The sequence below is a fragment of the Lepeophtheirus salmonis genome, chromosome 5, assembly GCF_016086655.4.
Source record: "Lepeophtheirus salmonis chromosome 5, UVic_Lsal_1.4, whole genome shotgun sequence".
In the NCBI taxonomy this organism is placed as follows: domain Eukaryota; kingdom Metazoa; phylum Arthropoda; class Copepoda; order Siphonostomatoida; family Caligidae; genus Lepeophtheirus; species Lepeophtheirus salmonis.
The window spans coordinates 23,830,871-23,855,029 of record NC_052135.2 but is presented as its reverse complement, the minus strand read 5'-3'; the positions used below and the strand labels follow the sequence as shown (position 1 = coordinate 23,855,029).

Sequence of the window (24,159 nt, the reverse complement as noted above, 5' to 3'; positions counted from 1 at the left end):
GGAAGATCATCTTCAAAATGGCGTTCCCTTCTTTTTTGGTTCATTTATATAATACTATATTTAATATCTGTATATGTGGCCCGTCAACACAAAAGTAACAGAATGATTTGTCTCAAAATTAAGAACGGAGTTCAACTATTTTCTTTCACGAATTATTGTTAGTTTATATGAAAAAAATATTCTTATTACTCGCTTTAGACAATTTGCAATTAAAGTAGTCAAAATGGATAGATTTCTTTTTGAAAGAGGCCATATCAGAGCCAAAATAAGTCTCTAAAGTCAAAAAAAGGTTATTAACTGTAGTTAACATTGTTGGTTATCTTAACTCATCCCACAAATTTGAATACAAAGCCGATAATTGAATCAAATATGTCTATGAAACATTGGATGCTATACATGTATGTAATAAAAAGATGAATTAAGATTTTCTCTTTTACTTGATTTTTGTTCCAGACTTTATTTATGTTGAGGCATAAATATTATACAGTCATCATGTCTCCATTATGAAAAGCATTCGTCATTCGATGACGATTATACTAAACATTAGGCGTAGGATAGGTTTACATTTTATACTTTAATAGAAAGAGATATGCTTGTACGTATATTGTACACGTTTAAGTATAAGGTCACATCCTGGGTGGTTCTGTCTCTTTAGGAGTAGATAACAGCTGAAGGATCCCTCTTCTAAGCTAGTAAATGCAAGAATAACTCAATTCAACTATAATGTAGAATCTATAAAAACAAAAATGTTCATAAGCCACTCACTTGGCATATGAACAGAATCATCCCTTCTGCATTGTTTTCAATAATCATCCCAATCTCTAAAAAGAAGTCTATAAATAAATACCTGAGAATTTTCTGTTTTTTCTTTAAAGGATCACGATTTGAATGGAAAGGAAAAAATGAAAAACTGGCAAAAAAAGTCAATTTCCATATAAATATAAAGAGTCTACATTAAGGTGGCTTTCATTGTGTACTTAAATAGTCAATGTATTATTTATATTCTTCTACTCTCTCAATCGGTTTAATTCTTATGTCGAAATTTGAACATTTGAGCGAGATTTAGGGATGATGATAGCCTAGGTTGGATCTTAAACTTTTAATTAAAATTGTAAATTTCTCAGCATTTGTGATTTTTTTAATTTAAACACAAATGAAACGTAGAAATCTTACCACTACCAAAACGAGAAGAGTGCACCAAATATTGGCCCTTTGTTGTGGATTATATAATTTCTAATACATTAGTAAAAAAAATGACTTACTTGATCACATAAAAAAGGAATGAGTATTGAAACTTCAAAAACTACTCAAACAGTAGGTATTGGCATAAAATTTATTTATGCTTACAGATAAAGTAGTTATTATGTTATTTAAAAAAATGGGAGACATCGATTTATTTCCCCTCAAATTTTTCAATATATGCATTGAGAAGCAAGGGTCACCGTTTAATATTAATTAAGACAAAAATATTTTGCACAGAAAAGTATTATACTGTAGGGAACAAAATGGATGGGTTAGATAAGTACAAGTAAAAAAATGTATTTTTAAGGGCCACTCTAGTCTAGGTGGATTTGAATATAATATTGTAAAGATCTTTTGTTTTAAAGGAGGATTCTGCATGCATTTTGGATAATTTTTGGAAAATGCTTATGTATTGTTTTGTTTAATTCTATTAGATCAAATCTTTCTGGCTCTCTCATTTAAGTAACTAGAGAGACAAAGAAAAAACCTATTGAATGCGAGAAGCAAAGCCCACTACTAATAGGACGGGTTTACAACATACATAGACTTGTATGTAATTAAAAGCATAGGGCATTACATATTATAATATGTAATTAACAGTATTAGACTTATGTATGTATGTACATATATGGATTGAAATATTTCTCTTTTAAGGAGATTGGCCGAAAATAGCAAGCAATAATGATTGTATTGGTTAGGTAGACCCACCATTGAAACATAATTAAAAACTAAAATACATTTTACATAATATATAATTAATTAAATTCCTAATATATGCTTGATATGCCCATGTACAAATTATAATGGGTTTATTTAAAGGTACAAATATTTATATATACAAAATAGTGTTGGGAATCGGACTGAGACCAATTTTCTTTCGGTTCGGCCTTAGTCATTTTTTTCTAGATTTTTTTGGCCTCACTGAATTGACCAACTTTCTTTCTATCCCTGTCATACGAGATGTACACGTATGAATAGAGCAGAGTAAAATATGACAGTCCTAATTTTAAATTAAATTAATATAAGGCGATTTGGAAACAATTTAGACTGACTTTTAGTTTGGGACCGATCTTGAACAACTTCTTCAGAGAACCAAGTTACAGTTTTAGACTGGTCTAGGATTTCCAGACCGAATCCAAACACTAGTTTATAATAGTAATAAATATGTAGAAGGCCTTGTCTTTTGCAATTTGTAGCTACTCCTTATACAAAAACAATATTTTTTAAGAAATACATTTGAATTAATTTCCATGTATATACTTCAACTTTTTAAATGAATATGATTAGCAAAAAAAAAAAAAAAAAGGGGGGAAGTTGAATATTTCATAGAGGATTTCTGAGAGTCTATGATTATAGTTTATATTATATAGATACTACTAATTCCAAATTGAAGAAATTTTATCAGCCATTAATCCAAGTAGGATATTTTAACTGATTATAGTCTATAAATATCTGCATAACTTAGTAGAATGAAAAAAAGAAGGTTTGTGCAAACTTTATTGAGTTCATTAGTCAAGTCATGTTTGAAAAGTAAGGAAGGATTGTGTTGTCTACTCCAAACTTCAACCATAATCCGATTAATGCTCGTTCCTCCCCATCATCTTAAATAATTCCTATGTTGAGTTCGATACTTACATATATACTATGCAAAATCAACTACCTGGGTAAATTATCATTTTTAAAAGAATGTAGTCTTAACATAAATAACTTTATACAATTAATATATCTTTGATTGTTAATAAGATAATTATTTATTAAGATATTATATAAACTATACCCATATACAAAGAGGTATTTAAGTAGCGTTTGCCTACGACATGAAAGTGATTGTATAATAATGATACTATGTAACAGGCTATTATTTAATATGATAGCTCATTTTATCAAAATATCTATATAATATATACATTGTACAAGTAACCGTTTTCCTTAAAAAGTCAATTCAGACATGAGTTGATTCATATTTGTACTATTAGTTTTTATATGTTCTGCACTCAATTGTTAGCATATATTATGCAGTTAATAGTTTTTACACAGCGTTTTAACACTAGCAAGTTGCAAAGATATAAACCAAGTGGCGAAATAAAGAGCACATAAACCGTATTTGGCAGAATATAGTTTGTTACACAACAACTCTTTGAACCAAAAGGGACGTTGAGTACAGTTTAATATTACTCTATAACTTACAATGAATTACATCTACATTAATTCACCTTGTTAATTAAATTAACAAGGTAAATTCTGCGAAGGGAAGAAAAAGTTGCATACGACATAAGGAAAAATAATAACAAACGTGACGTCATCTGTACTATCATAAATAGCTTGGGGAAAAGTATTTCACATAGTCAATGGATCTACACAATCTAATAGGTGTGTTTTGCTACTTGATTTATGACTTTGCCTAGTAAATATCAACAAACTATCTTTTAACAGCTTTGTAGAGTTTAACTTACTATATGTTAGACTTGATCATTCAAATTTTTGAATAGAAAATATTAAAAGTTTTAGTCAAGAAGTCAATCGGCAAATTGAAGTAGTTTATTATAAAATTATTAAACATGAAGGTTTGCTGTAGAGGGTGTTCAAATTTGCTACGTTTTATGATAACTGATGAGGGGGACGGTACCAATTTTAGATCCATATTAAGGGCAGATACAATCTTTATAAAAAAAGCTTTTAAATAACTCTTTATTTATTTTCCTGACTTTTCATTCTTTCTTAAGGGACAAATAACAATTTATATCCAGTTCACTGCATATCCCCCTGCAATCAACTATTTTTGGCATTTTCTATTAAGATGTACAAGTCCCTTACGTAGATAGGTTGTGGATATGCATATCGACTTGAAGATTAACGTAGAGAACAAACAAAGAAAAAGAAACATCTTTTTTTTCTTTCATCTAAACGTGCCTTGAGTAAATTAAAGAAGCGAAATAATAATAATAAAATAGAATTGATGAATGGGGAAAAAAAAAAAAATTGGAAGAGGAGTTTAATTGAATTATAAATATGTATGTATATATGTGGAAGAAAAATGGTCTAACAAAGTGAGTGAGCGGAAATTTATTATCTAATTAAACAATTAAAGTTGTATGTATATAAAAAAAAAAAAAAAAAAAAAAAAAAATCTCCGAAATTTGAAGAAACTATATATTATGTATATACAAAAATTGAAAGAATTTTTCCCTTCCCTCAATACTATGTATGCAGTAGATATGTAGTGGTGAGGTGTTTACTAATTGGAGTGGTATTGACCGGATATCCTTTCGTTGACCACACAGACATGCACTTATTTCCTGGGAGGGGTGGCGTATTTTTTGCAGTCTTCCCCTTTACTTCTAAATAAGAAAATATATTGTGGGTCATTTTTTTGCATATTGGATCAGCTTGTACATAGAAGGGATATTGAGTTATATTTTGCAAAATTCAAAACAATATGCACAACTTTTGTCTTTAATTTTATACCATAACTAATATTGTAGTATTAATTTTATGTGAGCAATTTTGTGTGTTAAATTGTTCCATTTGTGGGGCAAATTGAGAGAGTTCTGGGCACGCTGGACGATAGTCATTATAGATCAATAATAATATTATTTATTGGCATAATTTGCGCACAAATAAATATAATTCAAAGTATATCATTTAATTCATGATACTCTCATAGGTTCTTACAGTGTCAACATTGAATGTTCAGATGCTCTTGTTCTTTACTCACAACAAGTTGGAATATATTCTTCCTTTTTTATATGGTATATGCGGGTATGTCTCACGTTGTCCCGTCTTCATTTTGTCTTCCAATAGGATTATCTCACGAAATACAAACATTTAAATCTTGAATTAATCACAAATATTTTTTTTTTAAAGAATGTAAGCAAATAATTGAATTTCAAAAGTGAATTAATGGACATCAAACAAAATAATGTCAGATTGTAAATTCAGAAAATGAGTCACAGCTCTGGATTAGGTGTACTCACTATCCTCAAATCATGGATAGTTATTCCACTAAAGTGCTAATGCACATCTCGTGGAATATCAAATAATTTTCTGCTTAAATAAGAAATATTTAAAATGTGTTGGGTTGTTTTTATTTTTACAAAGTCTCAATTGATACAAAATTTTGAGGATTTTTTAGAGTTTTTTTAACAACTTCTTTAGACTGTATAATATATTATAATAATTATCGGTTTCCCTTATTTGGTAACCTTGTTATCAGAGCCCCTATAATATAATAAGGGCTCAGATCGTTGATGAATATAAAAAAGTGTTCGTCCAAAACGGTTTTTTTTTTTTTTCAAATATGGCATGTTTTATTATTTTATTTATTATTATTATTCCTTTCCCACCCCCAGCTATAATTTTATGCTTTGAACCAAAAATAGGTGTAAGAAATAGGGATGACACGTTTTCAAATTTGGACCTTTTTTTTTTACTTTTAAATATTAAAAGTACCATTTGATATTTTTACTTTTTCTATTTCTGATACAAATTATCAAATGCACAATAATTTTTTTATTATAAAAAGTGCCAAAAGAGTCGAGCCTCCTCATAAATATATTAGCTTCACACACACTCACAGTTCGTGATTCAAGCATTATCACGAATAAATTGTCGGAAAATAACATAGATACATCCATATGCATATCGCGTTTTTTTTCTTATTCTCTCCCTTCAAACCCTTCAATTACCCTTAAGTTTTTTTTATTTTTATTTTTTGTGTTTTTTTTCTTAACGCCTTTTGAGTGTCTATTTAAAAACTTCATAAGAATATTATAATAATCTTTGAGGTCATCAATTTCCTTTATATATCTACGTATAAGTGTACTTAAATGTATTTAGATTTTTAGAAGAAAAAAGGGAAAAGGCATAGTTTGGATATGTTGAAATCAGTGTTAAATTTGTCAGCTATGACTAGACGAAATATATTGGTGAACGAGTACTTTTGACATCATGATCTCGAGACGAAGCGAAAAAATTATTTTGAATCTTTCATCTCACTTGAGCAATTTTTTTCTTTTCTTGACGAAATAAAGACAAGACTAAAGCAATTTTTTTCTTTTCTTGACGAAATAAAGACAAAACTAAATGCAGTGAAGATTGGACGAAATGTGACGAACTAAGAAGACATTGACACTGGTTGAAATATATATTTAAACTACTCTGATAAAGGAGTAACCGTTATATTCTAATTTAAAATTCAATTTTAAAATTATTATTTTATTATATTGGTACACATGGCCACAACATATTTTGACCAAATGAGTCATTTTGCATTTTGTCTCTGGTTTCCCCTACTTTAATTTTTAGTAAAAAATCATACCCTATGACTAAAAATAAAAATTAAATCACTTTTATTATTTCTCCCTTAATGTCCATTATTTAAAGGGTATCGTAAAATCAAGTTGTACCCAATTCCATCTCTTGTGTAATATAAATAAATTTCTAACCCACGCAAAGTCATAAAACCATGTTTTGGTTCATGTTAAGTAGCAATGAGGACCAAAAATACACAAACAAAAGTGTGTTTTTTTGTTATTATTATTCCTAATACTTTCATGATAACCAAACCAAACGAAACACATGTTTCAATAAATAATGTAGTTTAACCTGTGTATGTGTAGGACCAACAAGAAGTTGTCATTGAACAATAAAATCTGACATTTTCCTGGGGATCCATATAACCAAAAATGAGTATCAACACTTACCTATAACAATTAAAATAAAAGAAATGATTAATAACATGACCAAAACATAATATATCAGACCAAGAAACCAACCCACCACCCAAAAAATACCAACCATAAAACACAATCATAAATAATCATCCTGCATATAACCCAATTTATATTGGTAAATGTTATTTAACTTTCCATTTATGAAGGCAAAAAGAAAAGACCATTAAAAATATTTTTATATAAAACATAATATAAACAAAACTTTAATATAATGAAGAAATTAAACTGCCAACATGGTTAGACAAATTTATACACATATTTAGTAGTGTTGAGATCTTTTTCTTCTGCTTGGTCTTATGTGATTATTTTTAAGCCAATATTTCGGTCCCGACTGGAATCTCAGACCGAAATTAATCGTATTCAAATCGTGAAACGATTTTTGTACGGTCTCAATGTATGAACTGATTTTATCCCCTATTCCGATCTATGAGTTGTACAAATATGGCTTATGCTACACATGACGTTATTGTAGGTCAATGTTTAGAACTTTGAAGAACAGCTGACATCCTCAACAACTCACCTTCAGTTGGTTCGTTCCACTAAAAATAATAACGGTCTATGATTTTCAAACAGATTCTTATCACTAATATGTCTAACACCCTTATTATTTTTAGTGGACCGAGCTGATTGAGTCTTTTAAAAAAGTTCGTTTTGGACCAAACTGAAAGAAAATTTTGGTCATACAAAAATCGAACTGATTTGAAACTCGGTCAATACAGATTCTATAGATTAATTGTTGGTGATGCCAACATAATACCTATAAATTTATATAAAGTTAAATGTGTAGCATATATCATATTTCTACATTTTATAAATTAGGAGGATAGACTAGAATATCAGTCCATAGATTGAAACCTGAAAAATAGGTCAACGATTTGGAAACGATTACATTTCTGCTACAGTTTGAGATCCCGGTTTGGACCCAAATATCGTTTTAAATATGTCTAAAAAATATCGTTAAAAGGACGAGATGAAAAAAAACCCCCAGATTTTGGACCTTGTCTTAACACTAATATGCCTGTTAGCAAAAAGAAAGAATACAAAATAAATAAGGAAATGTTTAGGAACTAAAGAATAAAGTATAGCACAGTTTATTTGTATTATTCCTATTATGTGTACGTATGTATGTGAAATTTTGCAAATAACATATTATAGAACAATGCTAACTTTTCTCAGAATTTGCACTAATTTTTTCGCTGTAAAATAAACAAATAAAGAAATATCATGTTTTGCACCTATATATGTAGACAAGACAAATGAAGAAAAAAACAAAACAAACAATATTCATAAGAATTGTCAACTAAGTTTCATGCTTACCCCTCAAATAATATGTACATAATAATTGAGAGAAGAAATTCAGATTTATAAAGGTAAATTATAGGTCTATATAGGCCAATAATCCCTGTTTGTCAGCATATCACAGCCAAATAATTTGACTGATGTATATCAAAATTTGCAATTACATTTACTTTTTACTTAGTTTAATAAAAAAATCTTCTTTTTGATTACTTTAACCTTTATGACTTTCTTACGACTTTTTTTTTGTTTGAACAAATACGTATAAAGGCATATTTAAAAAAAATAATTAAAAAAATTTGTGAAAAATAATAAAAAAGCCTTAAAAATTCAATTGGACCTAATTTAATACAAAATTGACATCTTAGGTCGTATGAGGCAACGACAATTTAAATACAAATATATATTTTTACTATTAATAATACTATTATAATTTAACAACATTTTTTTGGACCTAATAATAAATCGAAAGTACAAAAATCGTTTAGCTGTGATATAAGTAAAGAGTTATAAAATTGATGGAACACTTCTTATAGTAATTTTATTATATCGTATTTGTTAATTTGCCTATGAAGCTATAATAATGAAATATTAAAACCAAGTCTTTAAAAGGAAATTCATAACTTTAGGGCCATTGAACTACCTCTAAATTTAATCATAAAAATGATTAAAACTTTTTTGATCATATTATTTTATCATTAGGGAAATTTTATATCGCCGTATCTTTTCCTTATTTACAAACAATGAAATAGTTGAGAGCGTAATATGTATGTGTGTATTATGTCTATTATATATAAATAAATTGCAATATTTGGCTGTGTGTGTCTGAAGAGAGAGAGAGAGGCATTGAGCATGTCAAGTTGATTTATATATAAAATTTAAAAAAATTAAAAACAATATATATATTTATACAAATCCATGCATAAATGTCTTTCAAAGAAAATAGTACAATAAAAATCGTTGAATATATTTTTATGTAAGTAAATACATCTTTGCAAACATGGAAGATGGTTTGCTAATTTCATTGCTTTTAATGTTGCAATACTTTTTGATATGTCTTAAATTTCAGCCACTTTATTTTCGTTCATTTCTAAGTCATTTTTCAACACAAGAACTATCCAGTCCCAGATTTATTTTAGAAATCGAAACGACCTTTTTTGAGGAGGAGTTTGAGATCTCAAAAGAAAGGGAGTAGAATAGTTACTTTATTTATTAATGCCGGTTTCATATTTATGGATTCACCTTCCAAAAAGGGAGGTCAATTTTCAAATATTGTGTATCTACCTGTTTGGTTGGAGGCTAGAAAGAATTTGGATTGCCGCAGAATAAATTTAAATGATTTTTGGACATTGTTTAATTGGTATTAGCTAGTAAAAATTTTCTTAATGCTTATCTTCCTCAAAACTAGAGATTTCATAACTTGGCCTTTTATTGAACTTTTATAGTTTTAATATGGTAATTATATATTATTGCGCAATGAACTTCATTTTTATGTTGGAAGGACTATGCATTTCGATTATGTACTTTTGTTTAATTACTATAATAACATATTGATAGTATGGAGTTCTTGAATGGTTGAAAAAGATGAGTCAACCTCATCTTTCTTGATGAAAAAATAACACAAGCTAAGCTGTATGAGTGATTATTCTAAGTGCCTATAATGCCATGATTAAAGAAAAGAGCTGTGAAAAATTATAACCTTTTGACCCATCCTAAAATCTTTGAGGTCCTTCCAATTATACTTAACGGGAGAAGTGTAGTTGCTAATACATCAAAGTGGAAATTGTTCAATCTGGGTCTCTCTAAATCTAGCTTTATCTAGCTTTACTCTAATTTAGGATCTTTCTAAAATTCCAAACCCTCTGTTGAGTTAAGGTCTCACAGCTATTTTACACAAATCTCATGTGTCTGGTGTGCAATTTGGGAAGTTAGGAGATTTACTTTATTGTCGTCTATCTGCAAATGGCAAAACTATCAACGATTCCTTAAAGGAGTCAAATTCATCTGTGAGTGGGAAATATCGGTACATTAATCACAATAAATATAGTATAATTGCAGATAATTTTCTCATGGCAATATTCCAGAGTGAAATTTCACTCCAAGCAATCCTTCTCAAACAGTAAGAAAGAATATACAGGCCCCACTACGTATAGGAAACACTTTGTCTTTTAACTTCATTCTAATAATATCTTTTTTTTTTTTTTTTAATTTTCATTGATGATATTCAAAACTCTGCCACCGTTCTTTATCTTATGTACTTTAAGGATTAGGAGTATAGGATTGTTATTAAATATTAATAAAAAAGTGAAATTAAAAATAATCAAGAAAACATCAAAAATCTTCAACTAGATGTTAGATATTATTACAAAATGGTTATTAGTAAATTTTGAAAATTGTCAAAATGAAAAGAAACAATTGAAGTTTGAACAATAATGCATTTATATATTAAAAATTAATGTATGTATATTGTATAATGATGAAATGATAAAAAAATTTCTTTCTCTCTCGCTTTTCATTCTTCAAGTTTTCTGCACCATGTCTTAATATGGACACATCTTTTGTTCATGTGTATCATCACGTGAATGATAATAAATATTATTTATGATAAGATTTTTTCTTTGAAATTCTTTTTTTCCCAACTTTTTTTTAAAACGATTTCAAACGTCACCATAGACACACAAATAAGGTACACTCAAAATTAATTTATGCTTGAGGTACTGAACTACAATCCCATATATCTTGTTAGGTTATTACATCCTTTATTTTCCGTCATAGAAAGTGGGAAATAATATTTTTACAACAATTATTAAACTCATTTTTTTATTGTCATAAATGGACAGTTTCCTAGGGGGGTGTTAGTCTATGTACGTACCTACAAACATAACCTTATACGAACCATGTTGCCACGTATGTAAGTTTGTATCCTATGGTTTTTGGTATTTTTTGTTTCTTTTTTCGTTCTCTCTTTCATAAGAATTATTAGTTTTTATGGTCTTAAAATTTTTTCTTTTAATTTACTTTTTTTTGTTAAAGAGAATTCGTTTAAAATTAAAAAAGCTACATCAAGAGAGAGATAATATCAGTAATATGGGGATGGAAGAATAGAGGGGAATGTTTCATTATATTATGTAGACTTTGTTAAGGTGTTTACATTATTTGAAAAAATAAATAAAAATGTCTGTAAACCCTACTTCAAAATCGTTATTTTGTTAGTAACTAAAGAATAGCTGCCCATGAAGAGTTGCAAGTTCACAGTACTTTTGGTATGGAATAAATAAAATTTACATTGTTGGAACTCTGACAATTTGAAGATAAAGTATTTGAGCTGTAATGGAGTTTCATTAGTGAAGCTACAATCAACAGCTATGAGAGGAAGGAAATAAATAAATCCCAGTCATATTTGGCAATGTCTTGGGCCGGAAGTACTTTGATTTCGATTCTCAATTATACTCTGACTCAAAAAAGTACTTTCACCTATAACTTCCACAAGTATTCTTCAGATTTCCTCTCCATCTTTCATGATCCCATTCGGTTATGTATTTAATATTTCCTTACATGTTCTTAACTTCTTGTATATTCGTCTATGTATTAAAGTACTGTGTTTTACGTATTATAAATAGTCTTGTATTGTGTAAATAAATTAGAGTATAGTTAGAATACACATGATCTTATAAACAGTGTTACATTATTCCTCCACGTGAATTCTTCTCCTCGTGTCTCTCGGTCATCCTGGATCTCTCCACCTTATAAATGAGATTGTGTCTCTCCCTCGTCAAGACACAACACATTCACCCCTTAGTTAGTTTATACTTAGATGTTCTCTCCTCAAGAATGGAAGAATAATTCCATTGGATAGTAGGATTGGAAAAGAAAAAAACTGTTCAGATTTCAACTAAAACATCACACCTACAAGAAAATGAATGAATAGGTTGAACAATTTACGTATTGAAACATTATTTCAACAGTTCTCTGATTCCTTTTGGTGGTAGACACTACGAAATCTCCCTTAAAAAAAATTAAAGTATATTTTGTTGTCAACTTTTGATGTTTCTGCCCCCCCCCCCTCCCCCTAATCAGTGTTATAAACGCTCATTAGGTTGAATTATAATTAGCTCTTGTTATTAAACGGGGAACAATTCCCAACAATCATTGTGCAATAATTCCAAAGGAGAGGGGAAGAATGGACTAAATACCAACTCATTTTGAGCCTTTTTTCTGTTTCTTTTTGAAGGAAAGGTTGCATGATGTAATAAAGATGACGACATGACAATGTACATATTTCACCTACTCCTCTTTATAAGTAGCCTCCAATTTGACAAATATTTTGTATATATCATGAATTAATTTTGTATTTATTATACATAGTATATAGATAAAGTGACGTATTTTTTATCTTTAAAAAATCAAGTTTAGACAACTCCCATTTGACCCCAAAATGGACAGATTTACAGTGTATGGAGGCGTTATGAGTCTATGTAGGCGTTGTCTCTTTTAATTATCACGTAGTATGTAGTGTGTAAGTGATACAAATAGTGGCATAAATTGTGTCAATACAACAAATGTAGAATTTATGTTTAATTAAATTTATTTTTCTTAAAGCTACAGTGAATCATTTATCAAAAATTGGTAAATCCTTGGCTAAAATAGATTAATTATAATACCCTTACTTTTATAATCATGAATTGATTATTATTCAACCATCATATTGAACCTTATGTATATTCGTATATTCGCTTTTGGCAAACCAGAGTTTCCTTCATTTTAAGTTCATGCTTTTCCCTCAAAATCGTCATATTAATTATTCATGATACTTTATACTTATGAGACCGTCTATTTATCAATAAATTGCCTCTAAGAAGCTACCTGTCCCTAACAGAGCTGTATACGAATCCATGTCAAGTTTTGAGAAAAATAAATATTGAATACATACATAATTATTTCCTCTCAATAGTTAATTGACTTATTTTTTATGATTTACAAGTATATGACTTTAAATACAAAGGTACCAACTATATATAAAGCAGTCAACACAAGTTGACTTTCCACTTATTTCTTACAGCTCTAGCCCCTAGTACTCATGTAAATTTCAAGATTTATTTTGTTCTTGTTGACCAGGATGCAACTAGAATAAAAACAATATTAATAAGTTTTCTCTCTTACAATCCTCAAAATCTTGATTTCAACCATAACATTAGCATCTACTGCCAAAAGCGCTACTCTTCTAACTCATATATACAAACATTTAAAATTCCAATCTAATGATGTTTAGAGAATGCACATGAATGAAGAATCCTCACGGAAATGAACATCGTCATTCAGAACTCCCTTCTTATTTGTCATTACTTTGAATAATTGATAAATAATAATAGTAATTATATTAAGAGAAAAAATCAATTAATGGGTCGTAATAGATGGATGAATAGTGTTTGTGCTTTTGTCATAATAGAAAAAAAGGAAGAGAATTTTAACGAGGATCAAATGTTTCATTGGTATTCAGTTCCTTTTTGGATTTTTTTTGTTGTTGTTTCGTGGGTGTTTGTAAATTACTGATACATTTGTAAAAAAAGTTATCATTTCTTTAAATATATGTAAATATATGAGTGTAACTAAATTACGTATACGAAATAGAAATACTTCCATAAAAATATGTATGATTAAAAAATCAAATATATATTAGATATATGAGTAGGGTCAACACAAAAAAATCTTGAGCGAAAATCAAGAAAACGAAAAAATCCCAATATATTTTTTACTTTATATATATATACAGCCCAACATTTAATAGACATATTTGTGTGAATTACAGGCTTTGTATTCAAATTTGTGGAATGAGTTATGATACCCAAGAATTTCATTATAAAGGTGACAGTTGTAGCAAGTGCCACAATTTTCATTGTTTGTTATTTTATGTACTGCAGTGCAGGTCCCTCAAGAGTTTTTTTGCGAGTGAATTTTTCCTATTTAGAATACTTATCAGTAATCTATAATTAACATAAATCTTAATCTACTATAAGACATTGAAATGTAATAATTCAACATCATGAAAAGTCCGGATCTTTGTTTGAAAAAGTTAGTCTAATTTTTTAAATATCTGACTCAAATCATAATTTTAATGTATTGCAAATGCCCCTGGCTACATTCAAATGTAATTTCTGGACAAGTGGTATAATCTTAAAATATATTTAAACAATAGATCATATATGTTAGGCTGAAATTGAGCGGGTCTAAGTCAAATCAACTCCAAGTAATTGAGTCAAAAAGGGTATGTATTTACTTTGACAAAATATATTATATTTTGTCAAAAATATAATATATAACTAAAAACGAAAGAAAGGAACAAACAAATGGATTGACCACGTTATTTCCCCGAAATATGAATTAACATTTACTCTACTTTTTTGAGGTTGGAATAGGAAACTCTACATATTTTCAACTTTTAATATCATAAAAAGTGATTCCATGTTCCCTTCCAACAGCTATAATTATTGTCTATCAATAGTCAATTCCTACTACTAATTTAATAATAATAGGTATACATATTCGGGGGTTACAAGTTCTCCTCAAACTTTGTATATGTTTACGTTGTCAGCAAAATATAAATGTATGTATCTATGTACTAGGTATATGTATGTACATAGAGGTATATATTTATATAATATAATATGTACATATAAATTCAATTATCCTTTGACATATTTTTCATACATATTTTTTATTTTCAAAGAGCTTATTTATATATTTTATTTTATATAGGTACATGCAAAATAAATACATTGAAATACGTTTGATAGAATTGTAAATAAAAGAGATTTCCTTGCATTATGATTATTAAATAATGATTAGATCTTATGGAGAGGAAAAAAAAAAAGAATAAGTACACAGTATTATGGATGTAGAAGAAAATGGTTACTGCTTCTTGGAAAATACAAAAAAAAAAAAAAAAAAAAAAAATTGATGAGTGGAATATTTTTTTATTGCTGAGTTCTATTTTTTTGTATATATACTTATACATGTATTTTTTTTCATTATTCGAAGAATTAATGAGTAAGGTTGTAAATCATAAGTATTTCCGAATTGTAAAAAAAAAAGGATAAAGAAACCAAAAATGGTAACCCAGAGAATTGGAAGAATATTTGAGAGAAGAGAAGCTTAGCTATCAAGACGTTTCATTAAATTAACTGAAATTTAGGAAATAATCACAAGCCCCACTTGGTATCAATCAATGATGTAGATAGGGATTACTCCGTTTTCGATCCTCAATTCTACTCTGAGTTCAACAAGTATTTGCACTAAAACTCTCCCACAAATCCTCAGTGTTATTACTATTCGTTATTGACACTCGTAGATATATATTATTCTTAGATGTTTCCTTTGCAATAATGAAAGCAGCTTTAGAAAATAAAATAACTACGACATCGAAAAAGACTAGCAAGTTAAAAAAAGCTTTGGATTTATAACCCTGCTAATTAGTATAGCTCAAGTTGATAAAATATCAATAAAACGAGTGTGATACTTTTTATAGGGTTAACCTTAACATTTTATTATTATTTTTTAATTCTGGAGAAGGAAACATCGGAGTATAAAGTAATCACTAGTGTATGTGCTGTTGAAGAACATTGACTAATATTGAGGATTTCTTGAGGAGTGTTAAGTGTAAGTTCATAGCTGCTTTCCTGTCAAAAACCAAATCCTCATTTATACATTATTAAGTTGTGGTTATGTTTTTTTTTTGTTGACAACTTTTAATTGAAATTATAACTTTTATAGATTTGCATACCTACACAGGATATTAATGTATGTATTTAATATCTGTAGAAGGAATATTTTGAATTTTCTATAAATACATAAATACGTCCTACATTTATTAAACATTTTTCAAAAGAAATAGACAAACAAATAAAGTTATAAATAAATACACAAACTAGAAACAAAAGAATTCAAAAATAAAACTAAACAAATAAAACTTTTTGTGTCTTTCAGCACCTTCCTTGTTAAGGCATTGTACAAATATCATAACATACTATACATACACATATGTAGTATGTACATATTATGTATATGTCGTGTACAACTTGGTTACGCAGATTGTACAAGTTGCAACCAAAAAATGAATTGAGGCATTTGAAATAAAGATTTTTTAGTCTTCCTTAGGAGCTTTGTTGATATATGTATGTATGTATGTATGTATTAACCTCCATTTGTTGCATGTGATTAGTTATTATTATAGTGCTGGATCAGCATCCATGTCACAAATGAGTGAAAGTGGGGCAGTTGTCTTTGCCAAAAGCATTAACTTTTGGTAAATCTAGTCAGTATAATGGTAATTATAAATTATAATAATTTTTTAGTAAATTCTAATTTGTAAAAACAAATTGCAATAGCTGTAATTTTTTCGCCTGAAAATGCACTATTTACTTACAAAGTTAATCATTCAATTTGTCGAATATATAACACATTTTGTTGTAATATGATTACATGGTTAATATATATTTATGAATTTTTTAGCTCTAGGTATTTCATCTTTATAATGTGGCAGAGAATCTTATATTTAAGTCGTTTTTTTTTAAATATCCAAAAATTACCTCATCCATGGAATATTCCATTTTTGCATTATCCTCATCCCAAGTACTGTAAAACTTTCCTTTCAAATTAGTTATCTCATTTTCTGGTTGCAACTTGTATTATTTGATTATACAAGTTACCACCTGCACAACCTCTCATTTTCTTGGAAAAGTACCGAGATCCCAGGTAAATACCGGGGTTTTCTCCCAAATCTTCAAAATTAGAAAAATAGTCTCGAGTGACATAACTAATTATTGATATCAATCAAAACAAAGTGGTCGTTGAAATTTAATCCACGTAGCACTTTTTCCCTTTAAACTAGAGCAATGTATATGTTGTGTACAGGTTGTACCTTCTACATTTAACCAAGTTGTACTAATTTTACCAAAAAATGGAGTTGTGACGTGAGTAATGCTATGTTTGTATATAAAATAATGATTTAAATTTTGATATTTGGAAGAAAATTGTTTATTGACAAATATTAACTAAATGGCACAATATATAGTTCCAATTCCAACCGCATTATTACTCGCAAGCCTCATAATAAAGTAATTTTTAATAGATCAAAATGAAATGAAAGCATCAATTCATGAAAAATAAAATTAATAATGTTAAATTAAATATTTTTAAATCGTAACTTGTAAGAATTTTAAGTACTTGTGACAAAGATAAGACAAGAATGGGACCTTCAAGAGATGATTGATGTAATAAATAAGTGATATCATACTTTTCTAATGTGATATTAAAAATTGCTAATTGATAAGCACATAATCCGTTCAAAAGCTCACAGCTATTTTATTCTTTGTAAATACGTAATAAATAAATAAGATTTATTTATAAAACTGAAATGAAAGCAATATAAAATAGCTAGTAAATAAAATTATTGATACTGTTTCATATAATTCAAAAACATTGAAGACGAAAATTTTTGCAACTTGCACATAACAAGTTATATATGGACATATAACAAAATAAATAAATGTTTACCTAAATTTTGACGTCATAGTTTTGTACATACATAAAATTAAAGTAGATTAGCCAAACAAAAAGGAAACTTTTTTTCACCTTTACTTCATTAAATCTCTTGTTTTGAAATTGGACTCTTTCAGAGGGGTTTAATCCACTCAGAAGCCTCTCAATACATATCTACAAAAACAAATGTTAAGCCCCAACAATGAAATATTGAGTCCGTAAAAGCGTGGTTACGTTTCGAGTTTCACAGATAAAAAGAGTGAGACTCAATCATTTCATGTTATATTATGGTATAATTATATTCAAAATATGTGGTGCGTCAATAGAAAAACAATATAGAAAAAATAAAAGAGAATAAATGAGAAAATCCCAATTTTGTTTTCACTATATATTATACATACAGCAAAATATTTCATAGACATATATTACCCAATAATAGGCATTGTATTCAAATTAATATCATCAGTTCATGGGATACTTATGAATTTTAGCTATAGTTTAGAACCTTTATTTGAGTTATATGACTTATATTATAGTCACAAAGGCCTTTAAAATACAGTCTATCAATTTCTCATTCTTTTATTGTGATGAACAATTTTGGGAATCTGAAGTGCAATGTGCGACACATCCAAAGGGTAAAAAAATAATTTGTCTGTAGAAATAGACAATATATGTATCCCTGTAGTAGAAAAATAAATTGGGATTTTCTCTTTTTCATTGTTTTTGTTCGAGATTGTTTTTATGGTAACAAACATCATGTCTGATTCTTTGCCTTAATAAGCTATCGACATTTTTAGGATACATTCAAGGAAAGGTAGACGGGACTGAATCGAAGAAATAGGGATCGACACAACACAATATGCAAGTTAGTTGATTTTGATAAGGAGGGATATCTTTTCTGGTCAGGACCACCCATAAAAAATCAATGATAATGGTGTTTATTATATTTTGTGACTATATTTATATCTCCATTAGAAACAATGAATATATATGACTCCCATACGAATTGCTTCCTACGCTTCCACTGATTGCTAGAAGATACCATATATTAATCTAAGCGAAGAAAGTTCTCACTCCTTCCAGTTTTGTAATTTATGCTTAGATACCTTATCTGAGACAGATTTTGTATTGCAACTAAGGCATTATTACAAATTTGATGAAATTATGCCATTATTATATTGAATGAAGAGCCACTTGCTCTTTTGTAACTTGTCTTTTGTAGTCCCCTAAGGTAGTAAGTAGTCATATAATTATTTTTTTCAATCTCATTTTCTACCCTAAATTCTGGAACACTGTGATTCTAATTTTTTTGTTTAGAATAAACATATTGTGTTTGGTCTATGTTTTTCTCATTGAATTTACCCCTCCTCATTTTTCATTGTTAAGCTTACTTAATTATTAATGGGAAAGTAGAAAATCAGCCAGTTCACATTTTTTATAGGGCTTCCCCCCATACGTACATATAACGTCTTCACAAAGTTTCCCCTTTGTATTTATGTAGAAATCCCACCTCCGAATTTCATTAATTTCCATCATGTAACCCAACACCCTTTCAAGAACAGAAGTAGGGCCATAAGTATGTACGTACCTATGTGGCCAATTAAAAAGGACAAAAAAAATGCAGAGTTTGCAAAGTTATACAATGCTGTGAGGAATTATTTTAAGAGCCATCATAAATCATGCTCATATTACGTATATATAATAATATGGTATAAGTAGTATTGTTTATTAATAGCTCTTCATAGGAAAAAAAGAGAAAGTGCTAAAAAATCACTAACTCGAGGTTTTCCTGAATTCTTTATCTTCCCAACATGTTTCCATGAATTGAAAATTAATAAAGAGCTGTTCTCTCTCGCTTATTTTAAGCTACTCATTCTATTTTTTGGGGAAATGCAAGGAATGTGGAATATGCTCAATTGGACAAGATGTGTAATTTATTGACCCAGCCCCTTCTCCTCTCCCTATTCACATCCTCAGATATCTTATTCTCTATTAGTCTTGTTGATGTATTTATGTATTCAAATAAATTTCAGATGATCAAAAAGATTGTAGTGCATATTTGAGTGATAAATTGAACATTCCGTAAGAGATGTTGCGTGACTTCCACCCACAAAAAACAAAAATAACCATGTACAGTGCGTTTGAAGAAAATGGTGAAAATTTACCTGTTCACAAAAATTGGGCATTTATTGAATACCCTAAGGTCTACAAGTCCAATTTATACTTTACTTAAAAGAAACTAAGTACCGAGTCGTGCAAAATGGATGCACCACTAATTAACTTGAGTAAACTTTTGAGCAATTTAAAGAATTCAGATCGGGGCTCTCTTGGAGGCCAGAAGTTCTTAGGGCAAAACTCCATGTTCTCTTCCATCCAGGCTTGCACAATATTGGTTGTGTGGGCGGATGCCTCATCCTGCTGGAAGACGTAGGACGCCTTGCCCGACTTCTTGGTGATCTTGAGGAACTACTGGAGTACCTTGGTCTTCAAGATCTCCAGGTAGTCGGGAAGGTGTCCTAAGTCTTACAGCAGGATGGGGCACCCGCCCACCCGTCTTGAATAGGTGGCAGAGGTCTTTGGAAGTGTTTTCAATCAAAACAACACGATTGTTTTCAAGTGTGCTGTGGCAGGTGCAAATTAAAGTTGCAATCTGATTTTTTTTGCTTCCATTTTTGTTTACAGACATGATAAAGGCGATTGCAGTAGCACATTCGAAAGCTGAAAAAGTCAGCTGTCGCGTGAAATATACAAATTATAATCACTACAATTCAAAAATGAGTCTATAGCATTGTTACATCCATTTCGCGCGAACCGGTAGATTTTTCAAAAGATGACACATTAGTTTGTATCAGCCTTATAGTTGGTGCTTCATATCATAATGACGTTGATTTTGGATTATTATCGGTTTCAAAATTCAATTGCACGTTTTAAACATATTAGAAAAAAACACTTACGAGAGCCAAAAATGGTGTAATTACATGTATCTGACAGCTTTACCTCTCCACTAAAGTTTTGACTCGGATATATCCTTGTGTATAATTACATCATCAAATGGAGTTTTATATCTGTTAATATTAGAAAATCAACTTTATCCTTATCTCAAGAGGCAACCAGAAGCTTGATACCAACTAATCAACCAGAAGTCTGATCCTAAGTAATGTGGCATCATTTAAAAGAGTTATTTAATTTATTTTAAATACAGTATGAATTGGCCTTGTAAGTTTTAGGGTTCTTAAGGAATGACCAAATTTCTTTTGGACAAATAAATTTAAAACACATTCTACATAAAGCCATTATGAGATATTCATAGTGATTTATACTCCATAAGACTAAATGGTTCGCTTAACGGTTAAGAGATAGAGAGAGGTGGTGGGGTGTGTGTGGGGGGGGGCTGAGTGTATGCGACAAAAAGACACAAGAATCTTTACGATCTAAAAATGCTTTTTATCTGATGACTATATACATATAATTGTTCAATCCTTTAAAACATCACCTTAGAGTAAGTACTATGCAGAGAAATCACACGAAATCTCATGAAAAAAAGAGAAAATAATAAACAACAAGAATAAAAGGTTTGGAATGTCAAAAATCTTAATGTTTTTTGGTGTGTTTTTTGTTTCTGTTTTTACCTATTTTAAAAATTATTATTTATGTAAAACAAAACAAATACAAACGGAAGAACACGTACATTGAAATACGTCAATGGATATACTTAAATAGCTAAACATTAGCCTACTATCCTTGAGAGCAGAAGAGAGAGGAGGAACCATCAAGGAGATAATATTATCGATAGAAAATACCCCATTATTTTCTTAAAAATAATTATTTAGGTCAAATAAACTAAAAATTGTTGTGTGTCAACCACATCAAGAACAGGAGAAAATTATATATTTTTTTTAATACAAGTATATATTTACTGGCCAATATTTCAAAGACATATTTGAGTCAATTATAGGCTTTGTATTCATTTTACTGGAATGAGATAAGATAGCTTATAATTTTAGCTTTGGTTTAAAACCTTTTATTTATTTATTTTTATTTACATATATCACATCAGTCAAAAATCATAAAAGTTTGTTATCCAATATAGAAAACAAACAATGTCCAAATAATAATTATAAAAATAAAAACAATTTAATATAATAATTTGAAATATCATATGTTTAATTAATGAAGGAGGAAAAGACAAAAGAAAAACCGGTAGATAAGTAATCAGATCAAGAAGTGAAGTTCCCATGCGAGCTCTTTATAGACACCTCGCTCTCTCTTTTCCTTTTCTCGAATATCCCTGAGTATATTATGTATATGACGTAGTATCGATCATTCTATGTTTACGTCATTACGCAGGATTTTGTTCATTTGTTTAATTGTATAATAAGTAATAACTAATAACACAGAAGAGCATCCCGAATCCCTCTGGTCTAGATAATTCCCTGGTCCGTCGGGGAGCTTTATACGCGGTAGTAATTCATCATTTCCCTGTTATCTCTAACTAGGCAAAGACGGCTTCTAGGATCTCCATTGAGTGGAGTACATACACTTCCAGCCTTGGTGGAATTGGCAAGATTTGATTTTTAACACCATTATTATCTCTTGGACTTTAGAGATAATATATTCAATTTTCAGATTCTTTTTTGTATTTTGAAGACGTTGCCACAAGCCAAGGGCAGAGTTCTTGGCCGTACTTTTAAGGAATAATACAATCCAGTATTCTAACAACGGGCGCCACTTTTGAGCAAAAATAAAAGAAATAGAATGAGGTCTCTATGTTTTCTTTGCAAAAAGAGCACATTCTAGACTCAACCATTTGGTTTGACTTATTTGTAAATAAAGAAGAGGGGCCATTCGATATCTTAACCATTTTTAATGGGAATTTGTTAGGTAGTTTTCAATATTATTTTTGGGTATAATACCTTTACCCTTTATTTCAGGTCAAGTCTCTCCAATCTTCTCTTGACGACACTCCGTTGTTATCACAGTTTATTAAATATATTATTCTACTATTACAGAGTACTTTCACTGCAATGAAGAAGGATGTTGAAGGCTCGACGTTACTGGTTTCGGAACTGTAGCATAAGACTAATCTCTTGGTTCTACTTAATTGAAAGTAATTGCCTAGCTCTGTATCTCCACGAGATAGGTATTCACCAACAGAAGTTAGTCCTCCTTCCCTTAAAAACTTGTCCCGACTTCTCAACCTTTTATTTGATTTAAGAGTTATATTTATCACATTCTCATTTTTTTATTGTGACTATCAATTTTGGCTACTTTAAATTTTATTTGTGGGTCATAAAAAGGGATAATAATAATAATTAATAATAATTAAAAACAAGCAGGGACACTTTTTTTCAATATTGCGACTTTATGATAAACATATCCGTTGATATGAGTACTATAATTTATATTAATTTAAAAAAGTGAGTCTTTAGGAACTGCAGTTTTTAAGGTTAACTGGACCTGATAAAAATCGGTTATTTGGTGACACTGATCATAAAAGATACCAGGACGTCATGACGTGAAAATTATATTTAAAGAAGAGTGTATACAGTAAAAGTATTCACGTGGCAAGAATAACGGAAAGAAAAAAGGGATTAGATGGTTAATTACTAGCCTCACCAACTGAAATTTATTATATTGATGATATCAAAATTTGATTTAAAGTTCAAATACTATACGATCAAATTGACTGAACTTATATATAATATGTTAATGTAAAAATTGAAACAAATATCGATAACTTGTTGGGCAGCTTTTCAGTAGTTTGATATTATATTTGACTTATTAAAAAATCCTCTTAGGGGTTATTATTGAATCCCAGCTTGTTTTTGTGTTGACGGGCACATATGTAGATATTAAATATAGTATTTTATTTATGAACCGAAGAAGAAAACGCCATTTTGAAGATGATCTGCCTATACTATAAAAAAATTAAGATGAAACAAAGCAAAAAACTAGAAAAGTGGGTATACAGAAAAATAAATTTTGCGATCATTTCGAATAAAAAAAAGAAAAACTGTTAAGATGATGACTTTTTTGTTGATTTCAATACTTACATACTTATAGTAAGAAAATATGTATTCTAAATTTTAATATATATTATTAATATTATTTGGTTTTCTTATTCTAAAATTAATTTTCAGTATACTATTATAATATTTAATTTATTTATTCCTTGAACCATCAATTTTATTTACAGATTTTAGAATCTTTTTGTAGGAATGTTTTATTAAATCCAATATTAATATTACAAATTGTTGAGGGAGAGTCAGTGTCTTGTACTTAGAAGGTCTTTAAGGGAGGGTTAATTGTATAGCAACCACATTGCTTATTTATTTAGAAATAAAAAATCCCAACA

At 29.2% G+C, this 24,159-nt stretch overlaps 1 protein-coding gene and 1 long non-coding RNA gene across 4 annotated transcripts in view; one reads left to right on the top strand and one right to left on the bottom strand.

Moving 5' to 3' along the window:
* Ten-m (teneurin transmembrane protein Ten-m) overlaps nucleotides 1–24,159 on the bottom strand; it is a 397,884-nt gene that overhangs the window by 34,701 nt on the left and 339,024 nt on the right. The window lies entirely within an intron of this gene.
* On the top strand, nucleotides 21,942–23,912 carry LOC139905385 (uncharacterized). Of its 2 annotated transcripts, XR_011780072.1 has the most exons (4): nucleotides 21,942–22,240; nucleotides 22,301–22,685; nucleotides 22,736–22,960; nucleotides 23,223–23,912. It is a non-coding gene; the product is annotated as an uncharacterized lncRNA (long non-coding RNA). The 2 variants fall into 2 exon arrangements; XR_011780071.1 differs by having other exon boundaries at nucleotides 21,942–22,685.